The sequence below is a fragment of the Sciurus carolinensis genome, unplaced genomic scaffold (assembly GCF_902686445.1).
Source record: "Sciurus carolinensis unplaced genomic scaffold, mSciCar1.2, whole genome shotgun sequence".
NCBI lineage: Eukaryota > Metazoa > Chordata > Mammalia > Rodentia > Sciuridae > Sciurus > Sciurus carolinensis.
The window spans coordinates 141,061-158,118 of record NW_025920218.1 but is presented as its reverse complement, the minus strand read 5'-3'; the positions used below and the strand labels follow the sequence as shown (position 1 = coordinate 158,118).

The 17,058-nt window shown below is 41.1% G+C and overlaps 1 pseudogene; it reads right to left on the bottom strand.

The window, feature by feature from the left end:
- Window positions 1–1,252: 1,252 nt before the first annotated feature.
- On the bottom strand, window positions 1,253–5,828 carry LOC124975162 (deleted in azoospermia-like; annotated as a pseudogene).
- Between the last annotated feature and the right edge of the window lie 11,230 nt (window positions 5,829–17,058).

Sequence of the window (17,058 nt, the reverse complement as noted above, 5' to 3'; positions counted from 1 at the left end):
GATCTCCTCAAGAGTACTTATTTTCATCAATAAGTCATATGGTACCTTTTAATGCTTACTAAACATAATAGATTAAAATGACATATTATTGTTTTGTATTTTATTTCCTTGGTTGTGAGGGTATGCATTTTTGATGTGTATTGATGATCTTACTTAACTTTTTAAAATCACTGTTTAGAAATTCTAGTTTCAAGTAATCAGAACCAAATAATTTTCTATGGATTTAGCTATATTAGAAGTAAAATATCTATATGTCAAAAATTAAGAAAATACTACCACTAAATACAAAAAGACAAAATGCCATCTCTAAACTGGGGGAAAATATTTGTAATATACCTGAAAATAGATAATAAATGATTCATATAAATAAAAAAGAAAATGATAAATACTATTTAAAAATAGACAAAGGGTTTAAACAGGTATTAACTAGGATGCAAATAACCAATAATTGTGTGGTTCACTAAAACTCAATAAAAAATCAAAATATGATATCATCTTTCAGCTATCAAATAGGCAAGGATTTCTTTCTTCAAATTCTTAATGTTACAAGAATTCAGAGATAGACACTTTCATACATACTTCTTTGGTAATTTTTAACTTGACTTTATTTATTTATTTGTTGATTGGACTGCTTGTTCAGACTCTGTTTGACTGGGTTTAGATAAGAAAACTTGAATAAACTAACTTTATATTGAGTTCCACTGATGAAAAATGCAATTTTAGAACTGCTGTTTTTGGTGAATTTTTAGGCAAACAAAATATGCAAAGCACAATAATGTAAATATTGTACTGTTCTAAGGTACTTTTTGGGGATGTGAAATGCTTGTATTCAAACTATTATAATTCTGACCTTTCAAAATAAGTTTTTTAAAGCAGTTGTTTGAATATTAGTATTTGCTTCTAAGCTCTTAGAAGGCAAATTCAAAAAAAAAAAAACACCACAGATAAATCTTGAGTTATTACAAATAGTTTCCTATTATTTGAAAATTATTTTTATACTTATTTACTTTCAATTATCTTTTACTTTTAAGTATATATTGAATAAGGAACCAATTTCTAAATAAACATAAAGAACAGTTTCAATGTAGAGTAAAACTAAATAATCTAATGTAACTTATATAGAAAGTCTGAGTGCAATATCAAAACTTTGAATTAAATTTCCAGAGTAGTGAGCAACTTTCAGTCTCTTCTGAATATTCAAAACCAGCAACTTACCCTGAGACTAGAAATTAACAGAGAAGATGAAAGAGATTTAAGCACCGCCCTCAAAGTAGTCATTTCGAGTAGTGAGAGTTTTTCTCAGTCTGTTCTCTGGATGAAGTAGACAAGATACCACTGTCTGTGTACTTTGGTTCACAGATTTCTTTTGTGGAATATCTCCAGAGGCTGGAATAGTTTCATGAAGTGAGCATTCATTTGGCAAAACTCCAGCTCCTGGATCAACTTCATTACAGTGGTAGTTAACAGCTGTATAAGCAGGAGGTATAACATAACTCCTTTGTTCCCCAGCAGGCCACTGAGGTGGCATCTGATAATTATAAACAGGGAGCTGATATCTAGCAATGACCTGAACTGGTGAACTTGGATAAGGCGTATATATGCCAGAACATATTGTGTTATAGGATTCATCATGCTTGGAGGCTGCATGTAAGTTTTGGTGTTTGGATTACTCCTAACACTCTGAAACTGTGGTGGAGGAGTAAAGTTAAAAGTCAAAAGATGTGGGCTGGATTTGTGACTAAGTGGTAAAGCACTTGCATGGCATGTGTGAGACCCTGGGTTCAATCCTCAGCACTTCATATAAATAAATAAAAAAAATAAATAAATACAATAAAGGACACACTGACAATGTAAAAACTATTTAAAATAATAAGGGGACATGGTTGCTCATGAGAAGCACTTAAATTTCATTTCCTGATGGTAGGGCCCAGTTTCTGCTTTTTACCATGGAAATTTATCTGTGATTATATTATCTTCTCTACATCCATGTCATTATAAATTAAATGAATCTACAGCCTTTGGACACACCAGTTTGATCCATGATTATCTTCACTTTTTCTTTACTGACCCATATCTAGGAAAGAAACTTCTGATTTCAGTTTCCTCCATTCTAACATCAATTCCACCAACAAAAACAGTGTTTGGCATGATTTTGCTTTCTGGTAAAACATAGCTTTGGCTGGTGGTGGCTGATGAGGACTGAGCATCTCTTGGGAGATGGCTGAGTTTGGAGTCAGAATTTGCAGCAGAAGTGATAGTGATAGCCACCAGTTCCTGCCAATGTGGCTCCACGGGGAAGCAGAGGCTGCACTTCTGGGCTCCAGAGTAGCCTGCTGGAGCCTCTTCCCAGTCTCCTACCAGTGAAGGAGCCAAAAGCAGAGGTAAGAGGAAAACCAGGGGCCAGCAGCAAGACCAAGGAGACTTGGAGGTGAGTAGCCTAACTTAAAAACATGCATAACCCAGGATTTTTAGGAAGTGAAACTGCCCTGGATGATACTTGTGTGATGTGGTGGACACATATCATTACACATTTGTCCACACTCACAGCATGCACAGTGGGAACACTGATGTGAATGGTAGACTTTGGATAATAATGATGATGTGTCATTGTAGATTCACTAATTGCAACTAATACACCACTCTGCTTGGGGAGGTTGATGATGTGGAACATTATGCAGATTATTCACTGCACCATTATTTACAACTGGATTAATATACATTCAGTGTTCTATAATTTGAGAATGTTCAGTGTTGGTATGGTTATATGATAGGTGGAATACATCCATACAATCTTCATATACACTTTAATAATTGAGCAGATTATGAAATCATAAAGAAAATTGTTCATGATATACTAAAGAAAAAAAGGTCACAAAATAGTGCAATATAATCTTAATTGTGTGTCTGCGATGTAGTGTGAAGGTGGCATGGAGGCTGTGAGCACCCACAGAGAAAAAGACCATGAGTATGCATACAAAATATTAATCATGGCTGTCCCTAGGTGGTCACACAACCTCACATGGTTTTTATTTTTTGTACATTTCCATATTGCTCAAATTTTATTTTACTATGAGCATGTAACATATCTTCACCTCCAATCAATAAAGCTACCTAAAGTTCTATTAGATTAATGATTTTTGTATAACATGGTATAACTTGCAGTAGGCTAATGCTAGAAAAAATACTATTCAATGAAAATCAAATGTTATCTTTTCAAAATCCCAATTATTTGCATGAAAAGTACACTGATATATAGTTATTTTGATAGAATATTGGAATGTCTGTTAAGGCTCATTCTGGAGATAGAGATTATGTATCATTCTGATGGACATATAGGTACCAAAGATGTTTTTGAACAATGAATAATAGCAGAATTAAGTAGAGTCTGAAAAGAATTTCAATTTTAAAGCATCATTTCTGACAGTCCCAAATGATAAGTTAAGTCTCAAAGTTTGAGGACTTTCCTGGTCTGGAATCTACTGGGTTGTGTTTTTTAGAAACATGTAATTTGAAAATAAAATTGAGCTTGTTCATTTTTGTTTAGGTAGCAGTTTTGGAAGTTAAATAGTTTAAGATGAAAGTGTATCAGTAAGCACCATGTCTTCATTTTAATTCAATTGTAGTCTCTAAATTTGCTTTTAAAATACAAAAAAAGCTGAATATTAGCCTAATACCCAATGGGGCAGAAAACTTACTTATATTGATGAGAAAAAGTTGGGGAATCTACTCAAATTTATTTTTTAAAAAATGACAGCAAATTGCTTCTTGTATCAATTACTTAATTTGGATGTGTTGAGCCCTATTGTTTGTGTTCATTGCTTTGATTTAAATTCTGAACTTAAGTTGTATGTGGGCAAATGTTGTGGTGTGTGTTTGGGACCACCTGAAGAGTTACATAGCCACAAGTAGCCTCCTCCAATTCCTCCTTTCAAAAAAAAGTTATGTTTTCCATCATGAACTATTTCTTCCTGTTAGTGAACACACTGTGCCATGGAAATAACTCTCAAACTATAGGAAATCATATCTTCAGTTTCCAATGGTTTTTTTAAATTGAAAAAAATTTTTGATTGACAGGTCTTATTTGTACATATTAATGGGATAAAGTAGGATAATTCAATACATGTCCACACATGCAATGATCACTTCCCAATCTCTAGTAAATAGAGATTGTCTTTCTTTAGAAAACTCTTTCCTTTGGAATTCTAGTGACTCTTTGGATGTCACAGGGGCATTGTCCTCACAGACAGAATAATTTCCAGTTGAATTCACACTGGTGTTTAGCTAATATTTCTTGTCTTTTTCCTAGCAGTTATGCTTCTCAACTAGAGGGGAAACTTGAGTCATTTAACCCTTAACAGGTTTTCTGTTGCTTTGCCCATCATCCTTGGGAAGTGCTAAAAAGACAGAAGGATCAATGTCTTTCTTCTCTCCCCAACTGCTTTATGTTGGGACTCCTCAAGGATAAGGCAGTCTGAAACCATCTTCTCTTTTCTTCCCATATCTTCTTCCCAGATGATTGTCTAATTTCCCCTAAAGGATTATCTTCATGCTTCTGTCTCCCAAATGCATGTCTTCACTGAGATCTTTCCACTGAGAAATAAATCAACAGGTCCAACTTCTATAGAGACACCATCCTAGACCAGTGTGTTGGAGTTTTAGTCAACTTTTTTTAATGCTATGATTAAAAAAAAAAAAAAAAAACTAACAAGAACAATTTTAAAGGAGGAAAAGTTCATTTGGGGGTTCACTGTTTCAGAGGTTGATACCATAGCCAGCCATCTCCATTCCTCAGGGTTCAAGGTGAGGGAGAAGATAAGGGCAGAAAAGTGTGCTGGAGGGAAGCAGAGAGACTCTAATCACCAGATACCAAATATATACCCCAAAGTCATGCCCCCAATGACCCATATCCTTCAGTAACACCCTACCAGTCACTCAATTAATCAATTAATCTCATCAAGGAATTAATTCACTGGTTCTTATGAGCCCATTCATTTCTCCTCTGAGCCTTCTTCAATTTTCTCACACATGAGCTTTTGGGGAACACCTCACATTCAAACCATAACAGTTGAAAGGAAGGCTGATGTGGACAATGATGGGCATCACTGAGATTTTTTGCCCAATTCTTTTCATTTCACAGAGGAGGAATCTGAGACCTATAATGGTTCAGGGATAAGTATGCTTGTTTTTTTTCAGAACACCACCGGTTGGTTACATTTGACAGAAACACTGTAAAATTAACATGTCCCCAAAATCTCTTCAATTTATCCCCAGCCAGTTCTCTCTTCCCTAGCTTATCCCTTGACATTAAATGACACTATGGTTTCCCCACTATTCTTAAGCCAGAAAGTAGGAAGTCAGACTTGATTTATCAGTTTCATTAGTAAATTCCTCAGCAAGTCCTACCAGGTCTCCTTCTAAACTCTGTCTTAAGTTTGTCCACTTCTCTCAATGGCCATACTCTCTATCTTGTCCAGGCCACTATCATCAACTGCTTGGGCCACTTGTCTTGCATTGTTCCAAATTTTTCACTAAAAGCCTGCAAAAGTAATGGTTATGGTTTGTGTCTCCCACATGTTCATGTTTAGGAAACTTATTCCTCAAATTGTATGCTAATGGCATTTAGAGGTGGAACCTTTGGGAAGTAACTAGGATTAGATAGTGTTGTGAGGATAGAACCACCATAATAGCATTAGCAGCTTTATAAGAAGAGAAAGAGAGACTAGAGTGGACACACATACTCTGTCTCACCACATGATGCCCTCTGTCATGTTTTCATACAGCAAGAAGGTCTTCACCAGATACTCGGTGTCATGCTCTAGACTTCCCATATTCCAGAACTGTGAACTATATAAACCTCAATTCTTATAAATTATCCAATCTGAAGTATTTTGTGATAGCAAGCAAAAGCAGAGTAAGACAGTGACTGTACTAAAATGTAATTTGGAACCCAATAAGACCTAAGCACCTTTAAGCCTCAGAATAGCTTAAGTGATGGTGAGTTGCAGACCAAAGTGACCCTAGGGTGGTGGAGAATGCACAACAAGGAGCTGATGGGATGGTTACTGCCAAGCAAGTCACCAGGTATCTCGTGCCAGAGTGATGGTCAGGAGGTGATGTCCCTCTGCAAATGGCATGAATACTGTGGTATTATGAGGTGTTATGCTTATCTAGGTCACAGCCAGCACTGGGTTGTTGGTTAGTTCTGAGAACACAGATAACCCTGAAGACCTGTACCCAGGAATGAAAAGATGGTATGGATGGCCACCAGTGTCCTTTCCAGCTCTGTCTCTCTGTTTTTCTGTGACTCTAGACAAGACTGACTGGATTTTGGTGCACTTCAAAACCAGAGCCTTTCCTGGTGTCTAGAGCATCTGTGAATTAATGTATCACAATAATACTGAGGGCCTGACTGACCCAACACAGTCTGTTGAAGTAATAATTTCTCTTTACACTCTCTCCCCTTCCTCCTCTGCCTGTTTCTTCCCTCTTGACAATCCTTATCCTCAATAAAACTGGAGTGTTCAAGAGGCTTCTTGGATATCATGGACTCCTGATTTCAGATGCTCCTTCCCACAAATTCTGTGGACAGGAACTAATATTAGTGTTTCCTCTCCTCTTGCCTCCATTAAAACTCTGACTTCATGGCATGATGAAGGACAAGTTTGACTCTCTAGTGTATGTGTGGAGAACAGAACAACTAACCAGCAAACAACAGAGTATTCCTCACCAGAAATCAACAAGAAAAATGAAATCAGGAGTGGAAATGACAAAAAAAAATTTTAGAAGCTAGGAAATAGATGGAAAAGGGGTAACAGACATAGCAGGCCAGAGGGAACAGAGAACTCTGCTATCATCAGGGGTGTGCAGAAGCAGCAGGGTGCTCTCAGACGTTGTTAGTACCAGGACCTTGGGAAACAGGTGTAAATAGAGCCAACAGCAGGGCTGTTTAAAAACTGTGCAGGAAATGATGAACCCAGACCCACACATCTGCACCTGTCTTGTTACACCCCTCTCCCCAACCTCAGTGGAAACCTTGCAGACAAATGTAACTAGAGAAAATTTGGACTTGCAGACACCAGGCACAGCTGAACTCAGGGGTGTAATACTAAAAAGAGAGTGAGTAGATGTGAGAAACAGAAAGTTAGGTGGACCATTTTCAGAATGTAGCATTTACACTTAATTGGATCCAATTGTAGCCATTTTAATTACATTCCTTCCCTTGTTCACCCCAGATTAAAAATTAGCAAATGGTATAGATTGTAACCCCAATCTCCTCCAATTCTGGGCAAAGGGTAGTACTGTGTTAGGAATAAAAAATGTGGACCACCTACCCAGGTGCAATTGCTAGCCAAGTTAGATAGCAGGCCTTCATGGCAGGGATAAAATTTGCCTTGCCCATTTTATGTTTCTAACACAGATGATGGACTAAATCTATCTAATTGACAAGAACACAAACTCTACCACCACTTGGCCCCAAGGATGCTCACAACCAACTGACTTCCTGGGATTCCTCTTATGGGAGCCCTTGCCAAGAGAAAATGCTAAATGGTGAATATTGAGACTCAGTTTCTAGCTGTTTCTTCTCAGGTTTACTTTTAAGTATTTCATGAGCTTTGTCAAGGTGAAAGACATCTCCACACTGATCTTGTTGGATTGGGGCTAGGAACAGGCTTAAATATGCCATACATAAGAAGATAGACTGTAATGTTCTGCAAAAGAGATGGAAACTAAGCATTACACCCACTTGTGGTTGAAAAGTCAAAGTTTAAAAAAGGAGGTGACATTTGCAATGGACTTCAAAGGTTTGGTGAGATTGGGCGATGGAGACAAGGCAGGGAACATGGTGGTCAGCATTGAGGCTTTCAGTAAGAAGGGAAGTAGGAAAAGTGAAATACTTCCTAGCTACTGTTTATATGCTAATGTAAATGAGGAGAAATAAGGGTAAAAGAGAAATTTCTGGTTGAGGTTGTGGAGGGTTTCATTAACTTCCAGGCTAGGATCTTATACTTAACTCCTGAGGCCCGCTTGGGTGAAGCACATGGGCAGTCTGGTGGCCTGGGCAGAGCAGGAGACAGCCTCCAGAAAGGTTAATGGCAAGGCTTCTGGAACTGGCTGCTAGGGGGCCATGCCTCACTAGCCCTGGGCTGCTCCTCACTTCTGGGTTTATGTAAAGCCCAACATCTGGCAGATCCCTAGAACACATTGGTGATAACCAGGTCAGAGTTGACTGAGTTCCTACTCAGTGGAAATGGGACGTGACCCTTCTTATGATTTTAGTGTAGACACTCTCTGAGACCTTGTATGAGGCAGCCCAGAAGCTATTCCTGAGATTGTCTATGAGTAGAAGTCCAGATTAATTGTGCTAAGGGCTTACTCCATTTTATATCTTGATTACATGAAAACTTTGTTGACATTGCAAGACTCATTATGATTTCCTAATTTCTGAAATCTATTTAGAAATATTCTCTACCTACAAAAAATTCTCTGACCTGGGCAACCATTATTGGAGCTAATGCATGCAATTTTTATAGAAATTATGTTTTGACTCATAGAAGAATTGCTTGGGTTGTGAGAAACCCGTCACCTCAGTTTGCTTTTTGGTTCATGGAAGCTGTTTCCTAAAATGATGCTAATTCTACAGTTTTTCCTACCTTCTCTGCTTTCCTTTTCTCTTAGTACTCTCATCTTTTACATCTCTCTTAATCTAAGTGATAGTTAAGATTGTACAGGGTGTCATCACCTTGCTTGGGAATGAGCAGGGGCTGATGAGCTCACGTTTCTTCTCAAGGCTCCTGTGTCTGTGTTCAGAGCTGTCATCATGAGAGCCTTTGACATGCAAGTCCAAGGCTCCCATCCAAAGAATTCCCTCAGCTCAGTTCAAAAACAATTCATCCTTGGTGTTTACCTTCATTCCTAAGACATGCTTAGAGAAATCTTTGTTTGAATATTTGTAAAGGTAGTTCAGAACTGAAAGTTGTAAGGCATGTGAGCACATTTGAGTACTTAGTATTTTAACTTAGGACACATTTGAAGACAGCCAACATTTAGATAACTATTATGAATGTTAAGGAGCATGAGGGGAAATATGAGGTACCCCTGCTCTCTGGAGCTTGCTGCTTAGTTGTGTCAGCAATTACAGTACAACCCTGCATGTCAGGGATACATGATGATGAGTCCAGCTGCTGATGTTTACCATGAACCAGGCAACATTCGATGCACTTTTCAGATATTAGCTTATTGTGTTTCTGTAAGAGCAAAATATGCAATCCTATAATTATCCATACTTCACAGATGAGGAAAGTGAGGCACTGAGAGGGGAAGGGAAGTCTCTTTGCCAAGGTCATAGAGCAAGTAAGTGGCAGAGCTGAGGTTTTCACTCTCTCAATCACTGTCTTAATCTCCAGAGTCTGCATTGTCAGCTGCTACCCCATTTCAGAGAAGGTGAAGATGGCACATAAGCAGAGGTATGCCTGAAAAGGTGGTGCCTAAGCAAGATTTTGCAGAGAGGATTTCAGAAGAACTAATAGCTTCCTAAGAAGAAGACACAGGGTCTGGGGTTGTGGTTCAGTGGTTAAGCACTTTCCTCACATGTGTGAGGCACTGGGTTTGATTCTCAGCACCACATAAAAATAAATGAATAAAATAGAGGTCTATCAATATACAAAAAATAAAAACAAATAAATAAAAGAAGATGAGAATAAGCATTTGGTCATCTTTCTTGGTGGCCAGAGATATTAATTGGAGGTGGATTTTGTTTTGTTTTGTTTTCATCTGTTGGAAATATATTTCTTATAATGTATTTCTACTTTTTCTACATGACCAGGAAATGAATTTGTCATTATGTATTAGCATCAATATTAATCTTATTAGCCTTCAGCTTCAAAATAACTTCTTAACACTTGTAAAATTGATCAATATCAACAGGAATAATAACTAGTAACTGGAAGGGCAGCCCAACAGGGCCTTTCCAGTGTATCAGAAGCCTCTTTCCATTCCACTGCACATTTTGTCAAGTGTGTTCTACTACACCCCTTCTAAAACAGCCACATTCCTTTATGGTCGGTGTGAGTGGGCTGCTCTGAAATACTGGGATGGCTTTGCTCTTTGCTCTACTCTGTGGACTCAGTATAAATATATTGAATTGGTGCACTGGTCAAATATTGCAAGGCAGTTGATCCTGTGGTGACTCTGTACTGTTGAGTCTCCTTTGCTGCCTTGCCTTTCTCATATTTGGTCTTACACAGAACAGTGTGTTGCTTAAGGTGTGGTGAGGACAGGGGTGCTAGCCTTCAGGAGCATGGAATCCTGTGATTACTCCCCTCCCTGCAGGTGTATGGCAGGTGCTCCGCCACAAGATGATCACAGTATGAGCATTCTGCAGGTACTGGTAGGGCTCATACTGGGCAAGTAGATTGCTGACCAGTAAAAAATCCAAACAGTACATCTATTTGAGTAGAGAAATGTTACCAAATTTGGCAGAGCTCTTAAGTAGTTTCAGAAACCTCATGAAGCCCAATGCAATCCTGTGCCCTCAAGGGTATAGCTCACTGGAGTCAGGGTGGCACACATGCTCCTGGCTGGGCATGGCAGACTCATGGGCAGAACACAGGGTAGCAGGCAACTGGGGCCATCAAGGTCTTGGCTTGCAGGAAGGATGAGTGGGGCCATGGGCTGCTCTTGGCAACTGTCACCTACCCTGAAGCCCTAGCATCCTGGAAACATGTGTCTCAATCAACACAGAATTCCTTAGGATCCTAAAGCCCAAGTAAACTGTTTTCAAAAGTTCAGAGATTCAATTCTGGAAAGGAAAAGTATTAACATTTGGGAATATTCTTTCCTTTTGGATCTATGGAGTTGGACTAAGGAAATGCCAATGTCATAAATTCATCTCAGACTTGTCCTCTTCCTTCTTGTTTAGATACTTGTCAGGCTAGTAAAGAAGTTGAGCACTTACATTTTTGGGAAGCACTATGGGCTAAGGGGAAGAGCATGATGGACAGGCATCATGAGAGTGTATACACTAGAACAGAGGCCAGTGTCTGGTCATGAGGAGAGTTTTGTCCAGAAGCTCATTATTCTCTTGGAGCATAAACTCTGTCTTGTGTCCTCCTCTTACCTTAGAGCTATCTGTCTGCAAAGAGGCACCATGTGTTTATCCACATCTACACTCTGCTCAGTAAGGAGGAAGTAGAGTGATGCAGGGAACCAAACTGTAAGGGAAGAGCATTTGGGGTGATGGAGCTATGGATAATCCTTTGTCCCTTTCTTCCTTTCTGTGCCATACTTTCTTCAGTGAGTTCTCCATCAGAAATACTGGTTACTCTTGTTTAACCATTAATTCCATTAAGAAAGAAAAAAATGCCAGGTGTGGTGGTGCATGCTGGTAATCCCAGCATCTCAGGAGGCTCAGGCAGGTGATCAAAATTTTGAGGCTAGACTCAGCAAGTTAAAGAGGTCCTACACAACATAGCAAGACAATCTCAGAATAAAAAATAAAAAGGATTGGGGTTATTGCTCAGGGCTAAAGAGCTGCTGGGTTCAATCCTCAGTATCCAAAGAAAATTAAAAAGAGAAATAAATAAGAACAAAAGAAAAGAAAAGCATGTGTAAGTTGATTGGTAATTTACCTGAAATCATATTCATGCATTTCCAGGGGCAGATGAGATTTTTCTTGTCTTCCTTGACCAATTTGACTATTTATACAAAAGCTCTTCTTCCTGTGTACTTGAACAGATCCCATCATAAGCCCCTTTCCAGCTTTCCCTGTGCCCTATGGAGGAAAGGACTCTTGTTCTCTTGATATTTTTGTAACAATGTATTGATAATACATATAAGATAGAACCTGTTTTTCCATTTTCTGTCCAGTGGGGTAGGAGGCTTGATGCAAAACTTGACAAAGATGCATTAGAAGCATCAGTCACAAAACATCTTTTGGCATTGCACTGGGACAAGACTAGGATTCAGGATCTCTCCTCAGCCCCACCTGCTGGCTCAGGTGCACAGGCAGGTAATCCCACATGCTGACCCTGGGGAGGCTTGGCCTTGCCAGCACCACACACTGCTCCAGGGGCAGATATGGCTGTGCAGAGCCTTCCTGTGTACAGACCTTTAGAAATGAATGTCCTCTCTCTTCTTGAAATTGACCAAAACTAAAAGTAGGAACTTCCAGACTCACAGGGAAACGCTCTTTAGTCATGTGTACTGAGGTTGCCAGTAGCAGCAGTCATTATGCATCTCCAGCACAGCCAGGATCCAAGGTTGAGCCAACTCCAGAGGGCCTTGTAAGTGATAGAGTTGGGAGAAAATTACAACAGCTGCAGACATTGCCTTGCAGCCAAGGGGCTTGACCTTGTCACTCTGCCTGGGTTTGGCTTTGGGCAAGCTCCCAATTTATCTTTGTTTAAATTCCCAGTCTGTAAAATGGAGATAATAATGTGCCCACATCTGGGGATGCTGTGAGGGCTGAAAAATTAAATTCATGGAGAGGTGCAGAAGTTAACAGAGGCCTGGCCAGGTGCTCCATCCCTGAGACATGGGAGCTGGAGGGACCAGCACATGCACAACTACAACATACCTGCAGTGCCTCTGGTAGTGTTGCTTTGGTTACCCCTTTGTGGCACAAACTGCTGGGAAATTTTAGTAGCCAGAGTGCTATCATACAAGTTTTGGGCAGCTTGCTATTTAAAAAACTTAGGTGAAAATATTTTAGATGAACATTTTCATATATACTGTTGGCATACAGCAATCAAGTGGGTCTACCAAGTCCAGTCATTGATCGAACCTCCTGGGCTCCCTGTTAAATTCTTAGCTGTGATCATGCCAGTGGATGGGAGCACCTCCTTTGCCCTGAACAGGTGGGTTCTGCTCCATGGTGATGCTGTCCATGAAATGATCTTAAGATTGTATGACATCAGAAGTATTTTTGTCCTCTCCCAACACAGATGTTCTTTGACAAAGGAGTGACCAGACAGGAGTCGGTACTGCTAGACTCAGAGTGACTTAGGTACAGACTGCTATCTGTGTCCTCTCCAGGTTCCCAGCAGGTTCCAGTACCCCACAGAAGGCTACTCTACCCCCCAAATCCTGGTGTTTTCCAAGATGCAAAGAGTTTTCTGCTTAATTTTATTCTTTCCCACCCGAAGTTACTAAATGGAGAAGAGTATCTCTAAACTGTCTTGTGCATGCTGGTCATGTGCCTTCATAGGAAGGTTATAGCCCTCTCCTCCAGAAATCCTTGACTGTGTCACTTGGAGGGAAAAAAATAGTCTCTGGGCAAGGTGTTTGTGCAAGCTTCTGAAGGACTTGCTGGGGCACATGGGGGAAGTGGGACTTCCCTGAGGAAGTTGCAGGATGAGGGGTATTAGTGCCCCCTTAGGCTCTCAGGTACTTGCCAGATGAATGGACAAACACTGATCACAGGGACAGAGTACTGAGTAGAGTCACTTAGTGGACATTCAGAGGAGTCCTTCCTATATTGCTCAATCCTGTAGTAGGGGGTTTGGAAAAGGGAAGAGAAACGGGCCTAGGAATATTCTGATTCCTGCTCTTAAGGTGCCTTGGTGAAGCTTGGAGGAGGAAGGACAGTGGCCCCCAAGAATTAGGGAGTGGGGGAACCAAGTCACAACTCTGCCTCTTGGTGAATGGTCCTTTCAGGGAATATGGACTGCTGGTCAGTTAGCAGAGGAGGCCTGCGGGTGGGAGGAGGTAGGCGTGGCCTTGAACATGGAACAGGGAGAAGGGAGTGCATTCCAGGCTGGAGCAAAGTCTGGAGACTGCAGTGAATGTGATCTTGCAGAGGACAGAGAGGACCTTGACCTCTTTGGAGTCAGAAAGAACTATTAGGGATAGAAACTGGAAGTCCTGACAGATGAGGATGTTTAGGGTCAGGCTAAGGCTGTTCCCCACGTGGGTCACTGCCTCAGCAAGCCAGAACCTGTGCACTCACTCTTTGCTGATGCTTGGAATAGTTAAGTCATGCTCTTTGGGGGGAAGGAAAAAAGAATTCAGGTTGCATCATTACAGGTCAGGCAGACTGTCCAGGCATCACACATGCTGGTGCTAGGTCAGTGACACTGATGAGTGAATTCACTGACATGTGTCCTCAAGGTCACAGGACAGTGAAGGACAGGGCCAGCACCCAAGTTGAGTCCCAGGCCCAAGGGGTCTCTGCAGTTTGAAATTTTCACTTAACCAGTTCCTAAGGAGCTTGTGTAAGCCTCACACACAGGGACAGGAAAGGTACAGAAAGTAGACCCTCTTGGTTCAAGCATGTCTTCTCACTGTCTGAAGGTCATGGTTCTAAATGCCAGATACAGAGTAGCTCAGCTATTGCCTGGAAAGAATTTAACCCTTCAGGGTTTGGGTTGTGAAGAAACCTATCCTCTGAAGATGAATTGTTGCTTTTTATTTGAATTTCAGTGATGTGGAAGTAAATTGTTATGCTGTTGGAGATATATTTTCCTTTCCACTCAGTAAAGGATCTAATGAGACTGTGGCAACCTGGCTCCATGGGACTATGTTGGTTTGGACCAACAGGTGAGGGTGGATTGAGGTGCTGTGTATGGTTCAGCAGGGATGAAAAATGGCAATGGAAGTCAGGAAGCAAAGAGGAATTATAATGCAGGGGTCAAGGACAGGGTGGAGGTGGACCAAGGTTAGAGGAAAATCCCTGGGAAGGTTCAGGGGCTAGGGTTCCTGGAGGAACTGCAACTCCCCCTTCTCACAGCAGGTGATTCCCCACCAGGTCACTCTGGCTTGGTACCTGAGGGGTTGAAGTGACTTAGGATGTCCCTTGAAATGTCCCTGTCTCCTTTTGCTGTTAGTCAGTGTAGAGCCTCTGGACTGTTGCTGAGAGCTGCTTGTTTTCAGTGAGCATTTATGAACCTTGGGAAGAGGATCTCAGGATCTCACCATCCCACTTTCAGCAAGGAGCCTGCTGTTCATTGGGTGTCTCCCTGCAGCACATCAGTGTGGTGAGGGAAGGGCTGGGCCCATAGCAGCTGTGTGCCAAGTTCCTTCCAGGTGCTGGGCAGTTGTCTAAAGAATGTGTGAAGTGTGTTCTTCTGAACTGATGCTCCAGGAGGATCTAGTGGGAAGTGGCATGCTGGCCTGGTCTTTGAGCGTACATGCAGGTCATTGCTGGGCCTTTTACAGCTTATAGCACAGAAACCTTCACTGAGGGCCTTGGGCACAACAAACTTGGCCTATAGCCTCAGGGAGAGTTCAGATAAAAATAACTTTGTTTAAACACATCCTTCATCTGAACATCATTCATTTCATGTGTTCTCTTTTGAATTAGAATTCAATAATTTAAACTTCTGGGTGTTTTAGATTTTTTTTTTTGCTACTGTGATTTAAGAATCCAATCAGGAACACTGCAAAGGAGAAAAAGTTTATTTGAGGGCTCAGTTTCAGAGATCTTTGGCCATAGAAGGCTGGCTACATTGCTTGGGGCTCAAGGGGAGCTTTGACATCATGGAAGAAGAGTATGGCAGAAGAAAGCAGCCCATGTGATGATCAGGAAGTGGAGAGAGAGAGGTCTCCACTTGCCAGATATAAATATACACCTCAGAGCCACACCCCCAGTTCCCACCTCCTGCCAAACCCTACCACTTCAGTTTCCACACAGTTATCCCTATCATGGGATTAATTCACTGCTTGGTTTAAGACTCTCACAACCCCATCATTTCTCCTCTGAACCTTCTTGCATTGTCTCACATGTAAAGTTTTGGAAGACACCTCACATTCAAACCATAAACTGAGTTTCTATTTCATCCATTTTTTGTTTGATATTTTGAACATTTTGATTGAAAATGGATAACTGAATTAACTTTGAAGCTGTTGAATCTGAGATTTATGCTATTACACTATCAAAGAACAAGGGATGCCTTTGCAGGGTAGAGTCTCATTTTCTTCCCCCTTCATACTTGGTTAACATCAGATCCAGGACAGAATGGGGATAGTCAGTGTGGCAGGAACTGAATGACTGGAACTGAAAGCTGGGTGAGATCCTGAGAAGTGGCAGGCATTGTGCTGGGTTAGGCTAGCCCAGAGTTTGCAGATGAATTCCAGGGGGCTGGAAACTGAGGCTGTAGGTAAAACAATGGCAGTAGCAGCAGGTGAGGAATGCCAGCCTCTGACCCTCCAGGGACCCATTATGCTTTTCTGTCTTTACACACACATGACAGACTTCACACCCCAAGATCAGTGGTCACCCCTGTTTGAAAAGGAATATTTAGAATAGGAGTGGGGATGGGTGGTAAGAAAGTTGTTGAGATGGAGACCTTGTGCTTATAGCAGGGGACACTCTCCAGCTGCACAGAGGATACCATTGTGAGAGGTAGTGGTGCTGCAGGACACATTCTGGGGAGAAGAGACTCAGTCTTGAGTCCTCCTGGCCTGTCTCAGACATGGGTATACATGAGGATAAACTAACTCAGGAGTGAACTTCACCAGAAGTTTTGTAGGCTGCAGCTAGGGGACAAAGGGGTCCCACTGGTCTGTATTTAGGTTATTCCACCATTCATGTGACAGAAGGGGGTGCAGTTGCTCATCTGCCCACCATGGAGTCACTGTGTGGGGATATACTGGGAGTTGGGTTTTTTGAACTATTTGTCAGAAGAGTAGGTGTGACTCACTGGCTAAAAACTTAAAAAAATAGAGACTGCAGGTTATTTTGTTGTCTGTACCTCTGGATTCTCAACTCCTCAGATTCCTCCTCTTCTTGTGGAATAGGAATCCCAGTTCCCAGCACATTTGAGATCTGTGTGGATGCTCTGAAGTCCCCTGTGTTTGCTAGATGGAGAATGGCAAAGAATAAAGGCACAATTCTCAACCTCAAAATCTATTATATTGGAAAATTTTATTGTGTGACAACAGGGTCCACTCGAGGTGAACAGTGTGGTATGGACTGCAGGGGAAGACTCCACAGAGGGGAGGCATTGTATGGAGTTCAGGCTTCTCAGCTCCAGATAAGTGTGTTACTTACTTGGCCATAAGTTCCAGGAGGGGAGTATCAGTTTGTTCAGCCTTAATTCCCTGTGCCTCACATACCCTTGG